General features: G+C 32.7%; 1 long non-coding RNA gene across 1 annotated transcript; it reads left to right on the forward strand.

Moving 5' to 3' along the window:
• Positions 1-5,264: 5,264 nt before the first annotated feature.
• Positions 5,265-11,896, forward strand: LOC148779863 (uncharacterized). Its single transcript, XR_016044988.1, has 2 exons — positions 5,265-5,537; positions 11,606-11,896. It is a non-coding gene; the product is annotated as an uncharacterized LOC148779863 (long non-coding RNA).
• The last annotated feature ends 3,841 nt before the right edge of the window (positions 11,897-15,737 follow it).

The following is a 15,737-nucleotide window of genomic DNA, read 5'->3' on the forward strand; positions in this document are numbered from 1 at the left end:
AAATAATCTATTTGTATACATTTTATTTAAAAAGAACTTTGAGTGAAATTAATGATACTCTTACAAATACCCAAGTTAAAATGCGATAAACAAAAGTGATTGTGACTTCCTTATACCAAAAATAAATGATCCATTTGTATATATTTTCTTTAAAAATATTCCATTTTACTTTTAAATTATTGGCCTTCAAAATTATTTCTATTATTGGGTTTCCCAACATGAGAAGAAAATATTGTTCTTATAGCTTGCATGAGAACTCCATTTAGCAACCTGAAAATAATGTTTTGTATTAATTGGGTTTTGAAAATAGAAACTATTTCTATTATTGGGTTTTGACTTGTAAACAAAAGAGTACTCATTTGAACATGTACATGTTCCAAAGATAGAGGGGGTTTTGACATCAGTGAAAACTTGTTATACTTCACCACCTACATGTACTTTTTTTACATCCCTCATCTTCTAACTGTTCGATCTGAATGGATGGTTGAGATGACCCCAACCCCAATATCACGCCTGTACACGATTTTATTTTAAAATTTTCTACGAAACATTTCGACAGTAAATTTAGGACATCTACTCCTCTCTTAAACTCGCACCTGCAAAAAATATAAAACCATAATCCTGATAAAATAAAATGATCAAAATACCCTGAAAGTTTTAGGGATTTCTTATTTTGAAAATAATTTTTAATATTTTTTCTAGGAGCGCCCTATTGAGATGATGACATGTACCAAATTGCATCATTATATGAGTTGTAAAAAAAATTTAAAATGACATACTATGTGATGTTAGATCTAGATCAGACGGTCGAAAGACATGGCTATGAATCAAACGCACAACACTTAGTCACTCACATTTTTTTATAGTCTACCAACATTTTAGAGATCAAATTAATCTATATTATCACCCATGTTTTGGGAGGTAAAAATGTGGTAAATATTATAACAAAGGTGGGCATTTAAAAAAAGAGTGGTGGAGTGACTTCTCATCTGAGCTTTTAGTTGATAAATAGGATAATATGAGATTTTGGGCTTGGGAGTAAATGGTGATTATAAAGGTGTACGTTAGACCATGTTAATTAAAAAAACCCCAGTTTTATAAATATTTCATTGAACCTCTCAATGGGATATTGAGATTGATATTGACAAGTTTTTTAGATGAATTGAAATCTAAACAAATTAGAATTAAAATCTAAACAAATTAGGATTTTTGGGTATATATTTTGCTTTTGAAGATATATGTAACATCTCAATAAGTTTCTTTTTTGCGTGGACCTCTAACCTCATATCAGATGAAAGTGTAAAGAATAAGTGTGTCCTATTTGGGTCACCATATAAGAAATGTGGCTTTCTCTAGAGAGAAAGTGGAAGGGGCCTCATATGCATAAGAGGTAAGACCTCCTTTCAGATAGAAGAGAGCTTAGATTAAGAGGCTGGTTTTTATGGAGATTTTGGGTGGTTTCTCCTTTTAGTAAGAAAAAATCACAGTTACTCTCAAAGGTCTCTTTTTTAACAGTAGTTCGTTGTGGAATAGCGATGGTGTCTACTTGGATAGTGGTTTAGATGTGGAATAGAGATGAGATATCGGCGGTGGTGCTGGTCGGGAGAGTAGGTCTAAAAGGGTTTGCTCGACTAGGTTTTGTCGAGGTTTAGAGGTAATTCTGTCCCAAAACATGTGATGTAACTTTTTATTGGCGTAACAGCTTTTAGTTTGCCATGCCCATGAATAGCCCCTTTGAGGTGAATCATATAAATCTTTGTGTTATTGTTGTTTATGCATTTTATGTTTTGTTGTTCGTATTATAGCTCGTACTATGACATATTTTGTTTCTAGCTGGATAAGTACACAATCTTGGTGAAATCGAACTTTTGGGATTCATGTATATGCATCTAAGAGACTTATTAAATCTTAATAAATCTGACAATTACGACCTCATTTCGTAATATAATTTAAATATTTTTAATACAGATCAAAATCATATGAAATTTGAGACGTCTATTATTTTCATCAAGGCACACCTAATAAAAATATTTAAAAAATTATTTATGAAATAAATTGATCAAAATATCCATAAAAAGTTTCAGGGGTATTTTCATTAATTTATTTTTTGTGAATTATTTTTGAATATTTGTTTTAAATTTTCTATTTCATGTAAAAATATTTTTACATGAAAGAATTCTTTCTTGTGGTTAGATATAGGAATATTTTCACATCAATTGGTCCTAGTACATCTTTTCACACTAATTGGCAAGTAATTGATGTGAAAATATTCGCACACCTGACCACATGCGGATACATCACTTTCTGTCAACCATTTCCCTTCCCCTCTTTCTCTCTCTAGAGAGGTCGATTTACCCATTTATTTATTTATTTTTAGGTGATTTTGGTACGGCACAATGGGGATTACATACAATGAGACCATTTACCTTTGATACAAGGTGGATTATATACAATGAGACCATTTACCTTTGATACAAGGTGGTCACAATAACTTACAACCATCCGATGTGAAGTTTTACAGCTTGGATTTGTTACAAAGTTCAAGAAATTTTTTTTTGAAGTTTGAGTTTGGTTAATAGTATGATTGCAGCCGTCAAATTTCACATCCAATGATCAACATTAATGTCCCAAAGGTAAATAGTCTCATTCTATACTTTTTTAGCACAATGCAGGTGGACTGAGCATATCACATGCCGTTCATGTATTTGGAAAGAGAATATTCTTTGCAATTTATGTAGCTGCTGCTATTTTGCCAATTGGCTTCACCTCTTATAAAGATCGGTTGGTAAGGATTTCTCATTTGTTTATTTTTAAATTTTGAGGCATTCACCGCTATAGATCCTATTTGTGAATAGAAGATAACAATATTTTTGAATAAAAAGTCACTGGAAAATACTAGCAAATATTTAATTCATCACATAGTTATTAAGTTGGGTAGCTTGATGCATAAGAAGTCTCTTTAAAATGGATTTCAAAAAATTTAAAATGAATGGTGAAAGAAAACCAATTTTAAAATTTAAAACTTAATTTTAAAAAAATTTATGATCATCATAGTTGAGATTATCGACCCCTCGAGTGTTGGATTTAAAATCCCCATCTAAGGGCGTGCTTATTTTGGGATGGTGCATGGCCACTTCCATGGCCTCAGAGGAAGCCGCCACTTCCACTTTCTAACATTGTTTTGGAAGCCATAACGTCCAGAAATAGTACAACACTTCCGAAGAGGGAAGTACTACAATTTTTGGAAGTGTTGCATTAGAAATCAAATGTACCTTTAGAATATAAATAAAAGATTATGCTAACTCACGGAAACCGTATCCCTTAATCAAACATCATTGAACAAGCGATTTTTTTTATTTTTTATTTTTGACTAAAACATAAATTCTTCATGATGAGATGGGTGCAATTACCAAAAATTACATTGGGTGTGAACATTAAACAATGGTGGCATAGCTAGACAAGCCTCTTTTCGCTTTTTATTTGTTTGATTAAAATATTAAAGAAATAAAAAAAGAAAAAGAAAATGTAAATGTGTTCAGGTAGGGAGAGCTGAATTAGTCCCCTGCAATAAATCATAATTTCCCTTTGGCTTCCTTTAATTGTATAGAAATTCTTGGAATTATTCTTTCAAATTTTATTAATATGAAAATATTCTAAATTTCTTCTACAGGTTAGACCGAAGATCGGAAATGGGTGTGAGCATAGGTATGCGGTCGGGCTGGATAGGCCCCGACAAGCGTCATTTTTCGCTGTGAAAAGCAACGAAAAATTTTATAGCAATTAAGCCCTGATGGGGTAACGCCCCAGAGGAAAATCGAAGTTCATGATTTTCAATATTAGTAGAGAACAATTGCAATTTCACTTTTCTTTCATTTTTTCGAGGGTCTTTCTTGATTTATTTAGCGAAATAAAGATTAGAGTTGCTTCAGCTTAGTAATAGACATTCCAGTCTGTGTGAGAATATCCAATATTTGAATGTCCAAATATATTAAAAATAAATAAAATAAAATACAAACTAAAATTGGGATTTATAGGGTGGGGATTTAATGTGACCTAAGAAATCGCTAGACAAGCTTAAAAACAAGGAAGAAAAGGAAGAACCGGGACCTTTGCTATGCAAGAACCGGTTTGTCACCGACCGATACCCGTCTGAATTAGCAATCTAGATTGGAAAGTGTTTTGTTGGTGCTCGGCTACTGAATCACCAAAATGTCAACTGGTATCGAAATTAGAGGTATGTTTCTAATGCTTTTAAAAAGTAATGTTGCATATGGGCAATGGCTTGATGGTTAAGGTGTCAACAATTGCAGTAGAGTGAAAAGAAATTTTTTTTTGAAGAACAAATTTCCAACCTATTGGAAAGAAAATTGGTTAATTTGTTCAGCTGGCTAGAAATTAGTTCCGACATAGCTATAAGTATGGAGGCTCTCTCTATCTCTCTAAATCTCAATCATTTATGTAATATTATTTTGCTATTATAAATTGGAAAAGTATATAATGAGATCATTTACCTTCGATACAAGGTAGTCACAATTAATCTTGACCATTGGATGTGAAATTGGATGGTTGTACTTATTTCATTGACCAAGCTCAAACTTCAAATGAAATTTTCGTAAACTTTGTGATACATTCACACTATGAAATTTCACATCGAATGGTTGGAAATAATTGTGACCTCCTTGTATAAAAGGTAAATGATTTTGTTATATAACCTAAATAAATTGCACTCAATAATCCAATTTTTCATGTGTCTATGGCTATAAAGGCCATATTTGGAAATACAAATTGTGCCTAATTAATGCTTCTTATGCCTTTGGCTATATCTTTGCAATGTTTAAAGCATATTTTACCAATCATTCCAATCTTTCTTATGCCTCTGACTATAAATTTCCGATGTTTAAATTACAAATTCTTCCCACGAATCCAAATTTTCATGTCTCTGGCTTGTAATTTTCTAATATTTAAAGCACATAAGCTTCATATAAATCCCATATTTCATGTGTCTTTGGATAAAATATTTCTTTTCATGTCTCTGGCTTATAATTTTCTAATATTTAAAACACATAAGGTTCATATAAATCCCATATTTCATGTGTCTTTGGATAAAATATTTAAAGTGTGGGATCCACAGGATTCAACCCTAGCTTTAGTGCTTCAAAGGCCGACACCTACAATGCTTTTTCAAAGTCAAACATTTTGGAGGGGAGTTTGACAAGGTGACCCGAGTTTATATAGATTCAAAGAAAGATAAGGTACTCATGCCAGAGATACTGGACGAGGTAATCAAGTGGTGGCCTCCAGTGGAGGTGATGGTTATTGATTCCGACCACAACTCATTCTCCTCTGCATCTGGCGAGTTATCGATCTTGTTGATCCAAGCTTCTGTTGTATATTGTGGCAAGCAGGAAGGACCATGGGACCATTAATGTTCAATGAGTCCTATTAGTATGATTAATTTTTAATTCAGGTTTACTCAGTGATTTAAAGCTTGGCCAAGTCACTTCGGAGTTACTCAACCTCGGCACCTCAAGTTCAAGGTATAAACTCGCATTGGTTGAAAAGTCTTAATAAATTCATATATTTATTACTAAATCACAAATAAATTATCTACAATTAGATTTAATTTTGATTTAGTTTTGATGCTGATTTGTGGATTTTTCTAATTATAGGCTCTAATTTTATTTTTTTTTAATTTTATTTGGATTCTTTTAATTGTTTCGAGCTGTAAATCAATTTTATCCATATTCAATTGTTGTTACAGTTGTTTTTATCTCTTGTAGACCTTTAAGATGTTTTATAACCTCTTTTGTTTTATTAGTGTGTTCTTTCTTTCTAATAGTTTTAATATTTTTTAAGCAAGTTTCGAGTCTTTTATGGGCTCATGACTCGTTTGTGACTTATAATTATGACTTCAGTGTCTTCCAGTGTTCACTGATGATACTAGAATGGTTTGGGCCCTGATAATCCACTAATGACCCATGTTTTTCATCTTGACATGTAACATGAACTTCTATACCAAAACTGTCCTGAGGAGATGATGCCCAGGAAGCAAAACTCTCTTTTTATTGAAATCCGGATTGTGCATGATTCTTTAGCTATTGATAATTACAACATTAAATCCGAATTCAATTCATACCACTAAATTACTTAAAAAAGAGAAAAATAAACTTATAATATAACTTCCCACATTAAAGTCGAAGTAAGGTGCACATCCAAACTTTGCTTGCAGAAGCAGTTTCAGAATTGAAATGTCTTAAGGTGGCTTGAAAATCTGTTTATACCCCTAATTGTGATATTTAGTATTCCAAATATACTGCGGTTCAAGCATATCTCTTAGTACTTGAAAATTTTGAATATAGACAGTCCAGATAATGTGTTACAAAATGTATTATTCTTTTTTTTTTCATATACATACATCTCAAGATTGAAACATTTAATTGGAGAATTTTTTAGCAATGAAACAATTGTTTCCTATATATAGTACTCTATACTATAAGGTTGACACTGTATATAATTCTTTTTTAATATAATTATTACAAAATAGTCACCAGCCGAGGAGGTCGGCAACTACTGCTACCTATGGTACGCCGCACCACATTTAGTTTATTATATCAGCCCTTATGACTTTGGCAATTAAGTTATCTAAAACATTGGTCATTGAATAATTCCATGAAACAACCTTTTTGGGCCTTTTTCATCATCATCAGCATCATATGAACATGAACTTATTCATTTGATTAGTTTGGGTTAGGCAAACCGGTACACTAGAAACCCAACCTTGGAGGTTGAATTGGAGGCTTCTGATGTCAAATAAAAATTATAATTAGTGTATGATTTGGTGCATCGTTCATTAGTTAATCTATAAGAAAACTAAATGCTAGATGGATATAGACTCAGTAACAATGGGATAATAACTTAAATGATCATTTGTCTTTATTATAAGGAGGTCACAGTCATCTTTAGTGGTCAGTGTAAAATCTTACTGCTTGAGGTGTGTCACAAAGTAAGTTTTTTTTTTTCCGTTTCAACCTTTGTCAATAGTAACATCCAACGACCCACATCAATGGCTAAGAGAGATTGTGACCTCTTTATACAAATAGCTCATGATTTGTATTTTATACTTCTCCATAAAAATTATATACTCACTTTAGGGCATCTTAGTTTCACATGAAAATATTTTCATGTGAAATAACTCTCTTGTGTGGTTAGATGTGAGAGTATTTTCAGACCAATTGGTCCTAATGCATCTTTTCAGATTAATTGACAACTAATTAGTGTGAAAATATTCTTACATAAAAAATATTTTCACGGGAACCAAACATGCGTGTTGTCAACCCCTCTCACTCTATTGCCAAAGCACATCATTTTAAATAATATAATAATAAAGAAAATACTTCGTGATAGGTCCATTTTTAACCTATTTTTTTATTGCAAAATGTTGGTTCTAAGAGTTTTTCAATACCCTCTCAATTGTAAATGCCACAGGTAAACAAGTTCATTGCAGCAATCTTAATACGTAGAATTGGGGTTTAAAGTTGAAAAATAAGATAATGACTATATAAAGTAATAGTGTAATGGGACTATATATTGGATTGATGATTGTTGGTTATGTCTATTAATATTTTCATAAAATAATGGCTTTATGTATGAAATAGCGGGCAATCTTTACTAAAAATCATATATGCTAAAGTCTACAAAAAGAAATTGCCCAACTTTGTGTGGCTGGTCTAGACAATCAAAATTTGTGTGTTCGTCTGAATAGATTGAACAATTGGTGAATGGTTTTTCACTAAATTAGATTTATACTTTGGACCAGACCGGTCAAGACTTGATCCGTAGTTTGACTACCAATTTGGTCTTATCTCGATAAATATAATATAGATAGAGAGTAGAGGTTCATTTGAAGTGATTATCATGTATTTATTTTAATCATTTGATATATTCTAAGACAATATACATTATAAAAGGTATACAATGAGATCATTTATCTTTGGTACTGGATCGTCGCAATTAATGTCGAACATTCAATGTGAAATTTGATGGTTGTATTTATTCCCTTGATCAAGCTCAAATTTCAAAAGAAATTTTTTTGAACTTTGTAACACACCCAAGCGATCAAATTTTATATCGGATGGTTGTAAGTAATTGTGACTATCTTGTACCAAATGTACATGATCTCATTGTATACAATCCTTATTTATTATGTAACTTAAAAAATGTATTTCAAATTCATAAAACCGGTGCAAATATTTACCAAAAAAAAAAATTGGGTGTAGACCTATCACCTTGCTTATATTAATAGATGAAAACATTTCAACGTAATAAACAAAAGGAAAATGTTTATATAAGATTGCAAGGTGCACCTCAAAAATTCATCTTCAAGGGATTTTTTTGTGTTAGAAAACCCTCTAATTGATCATCTTGACATTGAGATGTATGAGTATGCAAAGAAAAAAATATTTCCAGCCCTAAAAGTAATGTATCTTGCAACACTTTATCTGGACCGTTCATTTTTAATATTTTCAAGTGTCTATAGATCTATTTGATTTGAACCATATTTGTTGTTTAAGAATTTATAATTAGATATAAAAATAGCTTCTCATGCCATCCTAAGAATTTGTTTTACCAAATTATATTTATGATAAAATTTAGAGGTGCACCTTAATTTGATTGTTTAAGGTTGCAACCTCATACAAACCACACCCTAAACAAAAAGAAAATAACTTCTATAAAACCAGTATTGCTCCCCTCCTAATCTATTATCCTATTCTCTACCATCATCTTCCATTAAATTCAATCACCGCCTTCTGATTCCTTAGAACATATAAACTCTTAAAACCTAAATTTGTAGAGATCGTTGAATATCTTGTAATTATTTTATGTCATATCATACATAGCAAGTGTATATTTCATAGGTATATTAGTTAGGGTGTGGTCAACTTTAAACAATCCAATTAAGGCGCCCTTCTAAATTTTATAATAAATGTAATTCTGATATGAAAAACTATAAAATTTTGAACTCTAAAAATAGTTCAAATCAAGTGGATTTGTAATTACATGAAAATCTTGAAAATTGACGATCTACATAATGTGCTACAAGATACACTATTTCGAGGACTCAAGATCTTTTTTCCTTTTCATATTTATACATCGCGATGTTGAGATGATCAATTAGAGGGTTTTCCAACATCCAAACAACCTTTTTATGATGGATATTTGAGTTGCATATTTAATTCTACATTTTAAGGTTGCAACCTTTTTCTTATTACTTATTCTAATTTATCTTGTTAACTTACGTAACAAGTTACTTCTGGTTGTATTATATATACATATATATATTTGTTGATAATATTCAATATATAAAAGTTTTTACTCTCTCTTTATATAAAGTGTATATTTCACAGGTATAGTACTTATTGTAATTTATTTTGATGCACAAGTTAACTTGTGGGGCAAGTTACCTCTGGTTGTATTATATATACATGATGATAATATTCAATACATAGAAGCTTTTACTCTGCCCCTTTGTGTGTTTGATATGATATCAGAGTCACTAATCGGCTACGTCTATTGCTTAAGATTGTTGTACCTAAGATAAATTATTCTTTGAATGGTTAGTTCATATTCTTGTGGAGGATTGGAGTTTTCTTTATTGTGTTGTTTATCACTATTTTCTTCGGCAAATCATAGTTTAATTGATCGACGCAATTTGGCAGCTTTTTGTGAATCAGATATTTCTCCCGCCAATCAGGTTCTTTTGGTGTTTTCTTCTTTCATAAATTAGTTTTTGTGCAAATTTCATTATTATATGTTTCAATTGTTGTCTCTATCTCTCTCTACCATTTCTTTGCCTTTTTTTTTTTTTTCATTACAACACTCCCTTTCAATTGCCACCACTATCTCTCTCTCCCTCCATTGCTTTGACGTCTCTATCCCCCTTCTGCAAATCCCCTTCATGTCATATTGATGATTTTTATTTGACAGTTGTTATTCTCTCTTCATTAGGAACTTATTAATGGTTCTTGTTTTTCTTCTCAATTTATTGTGATTTTGCGCTATCAACTAAAAAAACAATTTCTTGTTACGTTCGTTCACCAGGTACTTCTCTTTGCTCCAACTTTATGCAAAAGTTTTTTTTTTCCATCATAAAACAACTACAGTTTCTCAAAACTAAGCCGGTAATTGTCAAGTTTTTTTATCCTCAATCGAGTATTCTTTTATTGAGATTGAGAGTGATCAAGTCATTTCTACATGGCTTTTGAAAAAGAAAATGTGTTGGCTATAAAACTTGATAGGAAAAACTATCCCGATTGGCACTTGCATTTTAAATTTTTTGTTGAAGGAAAATGTTTATGGGGATTTATTGATGGAACTGAACCTCAACTTGATCCATCCAATACTAAAGAAACCCAATAATAGAAAATCAACAATGCAAAAATTATTTTATGGATCCTCGGCTCCGTGGATATGAACATTAGAATGCCAATGAGAGGCTTTCGCACTGCGCTATAAATGTGAAAATATCTGAAAATTTTTTATCAACAATCAAATCTTGTAAGGCTATTCCAAACCGAGTATGATATGTTTACCTATGGACATGGGGAGAAAAACATTAAGGAATATTATGTTAGTTTTATGAACTTGTGAACAAAATATGAATCTATAAGTTCGATAGCTATTACCAGTGCATGTTGTATTACAAGCTTAAAAGGTGATGCAGTTCTTAATGAAGTTGCGCCCAGAATATGAGATCATTCGAGCTAATATTTTGAATCGCAAAACATTGCCCAATATGGATATCATTCTAGGTGAGTTATTTCTTGAGGAGACAAGAAGTGCAACACAACCCACCATTGAGGGAAAGAAGAATATAGAGTCTACCTTTGTAGCTCAACGAGCCAGAGGAAAACCATCACAAAAGAACTCATTCGCTGCAATGCTACAACTGTAAAGAATATAGTCATATACCTTCCCATTGTAAGAAGATTTTTTTTTATAATTATTGCAAACGTCTTGGGCATATTATCACAGAGTATCGAGATTGTCCTTAGCGAGACAATCATACATCACATACAAGAAAACCTTTTTATAAGGCATACCAAGTTGCTAATGATACATCAAAGTGACTAATGATACATACAAGGTCAAAGGCCTATCCAAGAAATACTAGTCATGCCTCAAACATGACAGCCTCCTAGACATCAGCTATGTCAAATGATATTCGACAATTTGTACAAAACTCTGTGTATACGACTATCTCTTTTATTTTCTTTGCTATAGGCTTGTTGGTATAAACTCTCACCTATCCCCTAGTATGAATCCCCTTTGGTTTATTGACTTGGGAACCTTTAATCATATGACTTGAATGCACACAAGTTGATCATCTACTAAACCATATCAAGACAATAGTCAGATTCTCACAGCTAATGGAAAAAACTGAATATTACTGGCATTGATAATCTCTCATTCTGTCTCCCCTAGTGCATATTTTCATTTACCTAATATTCTCTTAGTTCCTAAATTAACTGCTAATCTAATTTTGTGGGAAAAATTGTTGATGATGGTTCCATTGTTTAATTTTCTCCTGATGGTTGTGTAATACAAGACGTACGCATTGGGACAATGAAAGGGAAGGGACATAGAATTGGTCGTCTGTTTGCCTTGAAGTTTGAGAAACCCAGCCGTGATGATTCTTTCAGTCTCCATCAGATTCTGATTTTTATATTTCTAATAAATAATAACATATGTGGTATCAAACTTAGTCATCTGAATACAAATGAATTAGATACTTTGTTTCGTTTTGGTTCATTATGCAATAAATCATTTGCTTTAAATTCTGTCAACAAATCTTGTATCAGTTGTTCTTTTAATAAAAGCACTAGTTTGCCTTTTCTTATTAGAGTACATAAAACAACTATGCATTTTCATTTTATTCATAGTGATGTGTGGGATCATGCTCCAATTTTATCCAGAATGAGATATAAGTATATTGTTTTGTTCATTGATAATTGTACATGCTTGTTGGCTATACTTTTTATCTTATACAAGACTAGATACATTGTAATAAACACTTGATAAAGATTAAGGTGTGACTGACCGTGGGATAAGTTATTAATAAGCTTTTCCTATAAGATATATTGCTTAGTCCCCATATAAGACTAAGTAAGTTTTAAACAAACGTTTGGAAGACGACACACAACAAAGTCAATGACACATTCTGGATGACTGTCCTTAGTGGATGGTCATGAATAAGCATGGTTCTTAATGACACGGTTTAAGTGTGCCCTTGACGATATTTTTGAGTGTGGCTTAACCTATGTTAGTTGGGTTATGCCTTTGTGTTTTGAGATTGAGCTAAGACTCTCAACGATTTATGTTCAAGGTATTATAACCCTCCCCATTTAAGTCTCATATCAATCGGCAATCTCAAGTTATGCCGAGATGGCTAAACATATTGCCACATCAATCGATAGTCTCACACTACCCAGAGATGGCTTAACTCATCACCGCCTCAATCGTAATTTAAAGCTACCCGAGGATGGCTTAACCCATCATCATGTCAACGATAATTTAAAGCTGCCTAGTGATGGTTTAACCCATCACCGCCCTCAACGACAGTTTAAAGCTGCCTAGGGATGGCTTAACCCACCATTATGTCAATCACAGTTTAAAGCTGCCCAGGATGGGTTAACGTATCACCATTTCAACAGCAGTTTAAAGTTGTTCAGAAATAGGTTAACTATCACCACCTCAACGACAGTTTAAAGCTGCCTGAGGATGGCTTAACCCATCACCACATCAATCGGCAGTCTCAAGCTGCCTGAAGATGGCTTAATCCATCATCATCGCCTGACAATCAAGGCCTTAAAAGGCTTATGTACCGTACGATATTTGGTTACCAAAAGGGGGATTCCTTCATTAATACAAGGAGTTCTCTTATGAAATCAGCACCGTTGAATTCTTGGCTCATTGCTTCGGATTCTTGGCTCATTGCTTCATCACCCTTAAAAGGTGTAGCATTGATAAAGTTGAACAATGGAAGTGGTTTCAGCCCCTTAACAATACTGACGGATCTCCTGCATGATCATGAGGTTCAAATGTTTGAAATTCAAAGATGAACCACCTATGATTATATCTGCATGAACAACCCAACAGTAAAATTGGTTGTGCGAAAAGATAAACGCAAGAGGTAAAAAGCATTATGAAGATAAGGATTACACCTTGCAAACTTTGTGATTCAAATGAATGGATAAATCCAAGATAAAGATAGAGAATGAAGATTCGAGGATGGGAAATGCTTGGTTATCCATTAAAAAACCATAATTTAGCAATATAAAAAGGGGACTTCTCGATTGAAGAGGGGACGCAAATTTTTTATAAACATAGTTCAATAGAGAAGTATTCTTGCGAGGTCTTGCCTCAGTAAGAATCGAGAGTGGAAAAGAGAGTGAGATATTCAAGATACAGAAAGAGAGAGAGATAATCGCCTCCTACCATTCATTTGAGACCCAATTTCTTAGGAAGATCAAACCCAAAGGATAATATCCCTGTATACAACCACAGGTATATGGGTCGATATGCCTTCGATGTTATCTTTTCCCTTTTGATTAGTTTGTATATTTTATTCTTTTAGAAAGTAATGTATAGGTTTCAAGGCTAGAATCAAAGGTTTTCGACTTATTTTTATTTTCTTCAATCGATGTAAATTGTAATAGAGGATTAAACCATTTGAATTGCTTAGTGCCCAATATAATATAAAACATGTGTTTCTGATATGAAGTACACAGGTGAATTTGACCCCAAATGTGATGTCCTTTGGGTTTCTATTTAGAGTCTAATGTTTATCCAAACAATCTCATTTTAAGCATCCACATTTCAGAGCGTCCAATGCTATACCTGGATATACTTTATCTGCCATAAATCTGAAGTATTATCCCATGTTAAAACTTTGTTTATCCATGGTTGCAACTCAGTTTGGTACAAAAGTAAAAATCTTACAGTCAGACTTTGGGTGGGGAATACTTATCACATGATTTTAAAGAATATTTGAAAACTCAGAATATTCAATCACATAAAACTTGTCCCTATACTCCATAACATAATGACATAGCTAAAAGGAAAAACTGTCATATCTTGGAAGTTATTGGGACCCTTATACATGACTCCTATATTCTTCATAGTTTTTGTGTTGGTGCTGCATCAACAACTATGTACCTCATAAACCGCCTCCCCTCCTCAATTTTGCATAAAGAATCTCCATATTATTCATTATTCATGTTCACCCTGATTATTCCTTTTTGCTTGTTTTTTGATGTGTCTGTTTTATTCATCTTCCTATACATGAAATAACAAATTTTTATGTTCTAGCAGCCAATTGTGTTTTTGTGGGTTACTGTCCTGACCAAAAGGGACTCTATGTTATGATCCAACACCTCGTGTATGTATTTCTCGCAAGGTCGTTTTTCTAGAAAGCGTATTTTATTACTCTTCAATTGTTAAATCAATAGAGTCCTCAACTCCTTTCTTACCAAATTTCTCAGATGTTAATAATTATGATAAATCACTACAACTTTTGAGGCATCAACAACAGGGCAAACAAAACCAATCCACCCCTTCTCCATCTCACCACTTAAAGCAAGGTCGGACCCACCCTTTCTATAAGTGATTCTCTTCTCTCATCCTTTTCTCCTAATTTTGTTTCTTTTGATAACTCTACCTATTTACGATGTTCTTCACATCTAACTCACCCATCTGACTGATATGGTTTTTTTTATGATTTTGACTTTTCACTACAACCTAGATCTTTGTGTACTTCTCTTGATATTGTTGAGATTCCTTCTAACCATCTAGATCTTTGTTTACTTCCTAGAACGTTGTTTACCCCCTTAGATTCAGTTGCTATTCCTTTCACCTACCAGTAAGCTTTGACCATCCCATGTTGGAAAGAGGCCATGGATGCATAAATAAGTGCCTTGTTGGAAAATGACAATTGAGATCTTATATCGTGCCCTCCTAATACATCTATTATTGGAAGTAAATAGGTTTTTTCTGTGAAGCTTAAATCTGATGGAGGGATTGAGCCATATAAAGCACGATTACTTGCTCAAGGTTAAAAACATAATTATGGCATAGACTATGAAGAAACATTTGCTTCAGTTGTTAAAATGGCCATTTTATGTACAATAATTTCCCTCTCAATTATTCTTCAATAGATTATCTCTCATATGGATATGAAGAATGCTCCTCCTGGGTATTGCTATTACAAGTCTAAGGTCTTTCATTTGAAAAAATTCTTGCATGGTTTAAAACAAGCTCCAAGAGCATGATTTGAACAAATTCAAGAGGTCATTATGAATGCTGGATTGAAACAAAGTGCATATGACTATTCGCTTTTTACCCACCATTATTCTTCAAGGATAACAATCATTCTCCTATATGTTGATGATATTCTTCTCACAAGAGACAATCTTAATAATATACAACACTTGGAATAGCGTCTCAGTCATTCATTCAAAATGAAATATTTGAGTCCGTTTACTTACTTTCTTGGCCTAGATGTTCATTATTCCCCTAATGGATATGTAGTTAACCAAAAGAAGCACACCAAATATTTGATCATACTAGCCAACTTATCTGATGATAAATGGGTTGATACACTTATGAAGGTGAGTGCAAAATACAAAAACGATAATGAAAATAGACTTCCAGATCCTGTTCTAGAAACACTTGGTTGATAA

The sequence above is a fragment of the Amborella trichopoda genome, chromosome 11, assembly GCF_054954075.1.
Source record: "Amborella trichopoda isolate Santa Cruz 75 chromosome 11, AtrichopodaSantaCruz75HAP2 v2.0, whole genome shotgun sequence".
Taxonomy (NCBI): Eukaryota; Viridiplantae; Streptophyta; class Magnoliopsida; order Amborellales; family Amborellaceae; genus Amborella; species Amborella trichopoda.